Raw genomic sequence first — 6000 nt, 5'->3', positions numbered from 1 at the left:
AATTAATTCCTGTTTGAAACAGAGCATCCAATCTTGGTTTAGAAATGTCCAGAGATGGGAAATCCACCACTTAATGTAAAATGTTCCAAAGGCCAATTACTTTCAATGGTTAAAACATTTAATTTCAAATCTGGCTGAGTTCTGTCTAGTTTCAACCTCCAGCCACTGGATTTTGTTATGTTTTTGTTGGCTACACTTAGGAGACCTCTTGTTAAATTTCCTCATGGCAGGTACTTAAAGACTGCAATCAAGTCAGTCTGTGACCTTCTCTTTGATAAACAGACAAAGTTTCTTGCATCTTCCTTTGAGTTTAACACTTGTTTCCTGTCCCTTTATCATTTTTTTTCTCTGAACCTTCTCCAATTTTGCAACATCCTTCTTGAACTGAACTGGACACAGTACTCCAGTATTTGGCGCTAGCATGACTGCTACAGAAGTAATGCTACCTCCCTACTCCTATTTGATATTTCTCTATTTATACATCCCGGCATCTCATTGGGAATTCATATTATTCACCATGACTCACAAGTCCTTTTCAAAGTCACTCCTTTCAATAGAGCTCCCCATCTAGTAAATATGGCCTCTATTTTTTTATTCTAGATTTATAACATTGCATTAGGATACATTAAATAACATATTGTTTGCTTATGCCCAGTTTAACAAGTGATCCAGAAGGTGCTAAGTGACCTGTCCTCCTTTGTTATTTATCACTCCCTTCAGCCTTTGTGTCATCAGCAAATCTCATTGATAATGTTTTCACATTTTCTTCCAGGACAGCAATAAAAATATTAAATGGTGTAGGGTCAAGAACCAATCCAGCCAGGCCTCTTTTAAAACACTCAAAGTCAGCAATTCTATTCACAATTACATCCTGAAACATCATGAGCTGGGTTTAAATCTTTTAAAGTGTGCCATGTTGGTTGTAGCAGGCCACTGAGGTACCTTCTACCTGTGGAGCAGTAATGAAGGAGCCCAGGTGCAAGTCACTAGGGCAACCTGAAGGAGCCAGTGACCCATCCCTGTTAGCAGTCAGCTGACCAGAATGGGCAGGGCCTGGTTCCTATACAACTCCCAGGCTGAGGCCAGGCAGGCAGTTCCCTGCTGGTAGCCAAAGGAGAAGGAGCTCTGCTGAAGCAGTGTGATCACGTAGGTGAGCTTCCCAGGGTAATTGTCTCTGATATGTCCTCCATAGGAGGTCTATATTGAGCAGATTCTTTTTGGTATTGGGTGGTGGAACGGGAGCGTGCTCCATCCACTCCATGCATTGACCTGGTATTCCAGTGCTTCCAGGACTGGTGCAAAAAAAACAGAAAAAAAAAAAAATGGAGTGAGAAAAGAGAAGAGGCCAAAATGCACAGCCAGTTTGGTATGGGTGAGGGATGGAGCACCCTTGGTGGTGGCTTGAGTGATGCTTAGCTGAGGGGCAGAAATTTATGTTACAGCCTAGGGGCTTGTGTTTTGTGTTTACTACTTACATTGGTGGCTTGGGAGAGGCTATAAGGGGAAGGAGGAGGCCTCATAAGGGGACCCATGGCAGAGTGGGAACCCCAGCCCCTGACAAGGGGGGGCAGCAATTCTGAGACAAACACTGCAGAGAGCCTGAGTGCCTAAAGAGGTGCGGTGTGAGATTGACGCTCGGGCTCCCCGCAGCCCTAAGAGATTATAAGACCAAATGACATCTGGTACGTCAGTGAGGCTTGGGGTGTGGTAAAGGAGTGGTTGGAGCTATGCATAACCCATAAGGCTGGGGTGCGCAGGAACACCCATTACTAAAACAGGGCTAATGTACAGGAGGAAAACTGTGTCCAGGGAGATGAAGAGGCAGCCTCCCTATGATGTACATTTGACATCAAAGATGTGGTAGGTGAGAATTGAGGGTGCTTTGTAGACCAACTGGACATGGTAAGAGGTGCTAGGGGAGAGCATGGCGACCCTAGGATGCCCCTCCTGTTGCATTGATCTTGCATCTTCTAGTTTCTTAATCAAAATGTCATGGGCTACCAAGTCACATGCCTCTCAAGTGTTGGTATAGATCACATCAATGCTGCTACCTTTATCAGCCAAACTTAATATTGTTTCTTATGAAATTACAAGTCAATTCGATAGAATCAATTTTCCATAAATGCAAGGTGATTAGCATTAATTATAATATCTTCCTTTTGTTCCTTATTACAGCAAGTCCTGTATCAGCTATTCCATTATTTTACCTGTTATCTGTGTCAGGCTGACAGGGCTATAATTACCTTGTTTGTCTTATTTAGGATTGGATTCATAGAAGAACTTAAACCAAGCTTTAGGTGAAATAGTTCAAAACTGTGAAACAAAATATCACAACTCTGAAGTCATTCACACCTCATGCAACCTCCCTCCCTGACCTGAACTTTTCCTGCATGCCTGCATTCTGTTTCTGTACCTACCCATGTATACACTACACTGGACAGTTCAGTGCCAAGAGCTCTGTTCGGATCCAGAAATTAGGCAGTGTCTAAATAATCTGAGAAGCCTGATCTAGTAGGCATGCTTGGAGCACCTGTGAGCCAAGTGACTAGACAGGGCCCCTCTCTAGGAAGAACAGATGGTTCCCACCTTTTATAGAATAGCCTGCTAAAGTAGTTGCCCAGCAAATGGACAACCCAAGTTCCATGTCTTCTTCAGCCTGAGGGGGTCAAACTTGGATCTCTCAGCTCCTGGAAGAGTGTTTTAACCGGCAGCTATAAACTAAGGTGGATGGGGGAACTCCACAATGCTCCTCTTTAAGTGTGCAGAAAGGCATGACTTTGTAGCCCAATGGCCAGGACACTCTCCTGGGTAGAAGAAATCCTACCCTGATCTGGTTTCTCGTTCCAGCACTTGATGTGTTTTATATGAAACAATTATTGAATAAAAAGCCCAGAAATACTTGGAAATGGGAACCAGAACACACCTCTGTCATGCAAGTGCCTTAACCTCTAGGCTACAATGTTGGATTTCATCCTGCACCTGGCCTCTGAATCTCACATTCCCACATTTTCTTACATGTACAGAGACATAACTTCAACAAGAGGGGTCAAGGATGCCGTCATCCCATCCTAGCCAACTGTCTGGTGGGTAGGGCTCTCTCCAAGGAGATGGCGAAAGTGGTAAAGAGTGCCTAGAACTCAGATCTCTCACCTCCTGGGCCAGTCCTCTAATAACTGTACACTTAGAGAAAAGGTGCACAGCACCACTAGCTGCATCCACCACAATATGCAAAGAGTAAGCCCTGTTTAGTTCTCTGAAAGAATGTTTGGATGCACTAACCCTCAAGGGATGACTTAAAACTCTGGCTATGTTTTGATACAGACCAGGGCCAGTCAAAGGGTAACTGGAACCCTAGGCGAACTGTGTACCTTGGCACCCAAAAGTTAGGAGTCATGATTCTAGTGATATTTCCTCTGAGATCTTTTCAGAGGTCTTTCTCCCCTTACCGAACCAAAGGTCTTAAACCAAGGTGGAGCTGTAGCCAGCCAGGGCTGTTATTTAGAACGATGTTCCTGTTATTTTGTTCTGTATATAATTTTGGCGCCCCCCAAATTTTGGTGCCCTAGGCAACTGCCTAGTTTCCCTAATGGTTGGACTGCCCCTGATGCAGACATCTCCCTGCAGTCCTGATTCAGGCATCTAAGCTCCAAGATCGGCAGAATCTCAGATATACCCTGATGCTTAGCACATTTCATACTGGCTAGTTCTAAGTGGTTTCCTATGTGAAGCACAGATTTTCTGGACTCCATTAGGGATCCATTTCTAACTCCCCCCAAGACTATATTGGGAGTCTTTGCACCTGTCTCTGGGATTCTACTCTTGGAACAAGCATTTAAACACTCGGCAGGATGATACCTAACTTATAGGTGCCCAAGTCCATTCTTGGATTGAAGCCTTAACCTTTTTAAATTTGGGCACAGTATTACTTTCTTCCAGTCTTCTGGACCTTGCCCTATGTTTCAAGAGTTATTGGACATCAACATGAACAGGCCAGAAAACTTTGCCAGCTTCGTTAAAGGGAAAACACATGAATGGTTAAGCTTTGTGGACTCTGGGGAAAAGACAGCTGGGTGCTAGAGAAGAATGCCAGCCCACCGAGCTGTAGTAATATCACACTGAAGATGATCCACTGCGTCCTGGGTTTTTTTTCCAAGAATACCCTTTCCTTGGTCTGCTTGTAAATTTTACTCTCAAGCCACACTTTAAGCTTTATGAGACATAACCCCTGACTCTTTTTTTTTATAAATTAACCAAACCTTGTTATCCTTAATTTACCCCTTGAAGAAAGAGTGATTAAGAGCTGGGTAGTTGTGGGATTCCTGACAGAAGATGCAAGGCTGTCAAAGCTGCCAAGTCAAAACGGTGCATGAGAGAACAGAACATGCTCGAAGAAGAATGGAAATGAACATGCAGAGATGCACTGCTAGGAGCAATGTTTTACAAGACAGTGGAGTCCTATAATAGACCTAGCATTGGTGGATGAAAACACACACTCCATGCCCAGGTTTCTTTATTTAGGCACACAGGTCTGTGTCTTTGTTCCTTTTTCAGTTATTTGATGTTGAAGTAGGAGGAAATACTTCCAAACCTAGCTAGTTTTCCAAAGCTGTGAAAGTGGTTAAAAAGAAGTGCAAAAAATTAAACCCATTTAATTCATTTCCCTAATGTATTGGTGGAGCTTATCACAATGGGGCTCATTCTTGACATACATTAAAAACAAGAAATACATGATGTGGTCCACAGCAGCCAACATATAGACCCACCCAAGAGCTGCCATGGGAAGTTCAAGGACTCCAAGAATAAGTCAGAGCTGTATCCAGGTAGCTCTAAAACCCTGCCAATGGAATCAGCCACCTACCACTTTGTGCAAGCACACCCTGTACACTAGCAGTTCCGTTAATACAATTCATACTTAACAGGGCCAGTCATACGGTCCTGCTTATAGCTTCTCTCTTCAGCCCCAGATATAATTAGTTACAATAATTTAATCTGAAGAAGAGGAATGTATGGGTCACTATGATTATGACCTCCATTAGAAGGAAAAAGCAGTACTTCCTGGTGATCTGGCAGCAGAAGAGAGGATATTGTAGCTGGTACATGCATGTCTAGGATAAGCCATGAATCTAAGAGAATGTGGGAACGTAGGATGGAAGGCAACTCCTAGGTCACATGAACCTATTCATAAAGTGATCCTAAATTTAAACCCAACTAAGTTTTTCATTCCCCACTGACTTCTGAGAATTCAATTTTCTTTGGACAGCATGAACTTTTGCTGGAGGAAGAAATGAGTGGCACTCTTGGTAGCAGATGACACCACTCTCCAAAAGAAAGCAGAACATGAACAAAACAAGTTGTTTATTTCTGGGACTTATTCTAGGCTGAAGTGTGAATGAGGATGCGGAGGCTTTTATGGAGAAATGTATTTGTTGTGTTGAGGGGGTGGGAAAGGACACAAATCCAAGACAGCTGTCACCCTTTGGGAGGGAGCCAGAGCTGGATCATCTATCCATTGCAAGGAGTCAGCAGAATTCCATACAGAGAGGTTTCTGTAGGGGCATGCACTTTCTTCCCTTGGTGACTGCTATGGTAGAAGCAAGCAAATCACTGCAGAGAACAATGTCCTTATATATATGTACAGACATAAGCCCACATTTGTGATAGAGAGACCAGAGGGAGGGAAAAAAAGGAGTAGAGACAGCCAGGGATTCCATATCTGGCTCCTAATGAGATTCTTCAAATGTGCATCCATTAGTATCAGCTGCAGATAACTCACCAGTACACAGCGTGTCTTGGATAGCTAGCTTATGTACCTTGGTGGCTTATACCCACCACGGTAGCACCTGAGAACCTCAGAATCTTTAATGTATCCTCACAATATTCCTGTGTGGTAGAGAAGTGCTATTGTTGCCATTGTATGGGCAACTAAGGCCCAAGAAGTCTTCAGTGACTCATACAAGGTCACAGTGGACATTTGTAGTAAAAGAAATAATGAAATAATGA

At 43.4% G+C, this 6000-nt stretch overlaps 1 non-coding gene across 1 annotated transcript; it reads left to right on the top strand.

Annotated features, from left to right (window-relative positions):
* Window positions 1-1121: 1121 nt before the first annotated feature.
* On the top strand, window positions 1122-1306 carry LOC149874275 (U2 spliceosomal RNA). Its single transcript, XR_016440063.1, has one exon. It is a non-coding gene; the product is annotated as a U2 spliceosomal RNA (small nuclear RNA).
* The last annotated feature ends 4694 nt before the right edge of the window (window positions 1307-6000 follow it).

The sequence above is a fragment of the Crocodylus siamensis genome, chromosome 1, assembly GCF_052110815.1.
Source record: "Crocodylus siamensis isolate JL-2025a chromosome 1, ASM5211081v1, whole genome shotgun sequence".
Lineage (NCBI taxonomy): Eukaryota > Metazoa > Chordata > Crocodylia > Crocodylidae > Crocodylus > Crocodylus siamensis.
The sequence above is the reverse complement of the archived record's forward strand: the minus strand, read 5'-3'. Positions and strand labels throughout refer to the sequence as shown.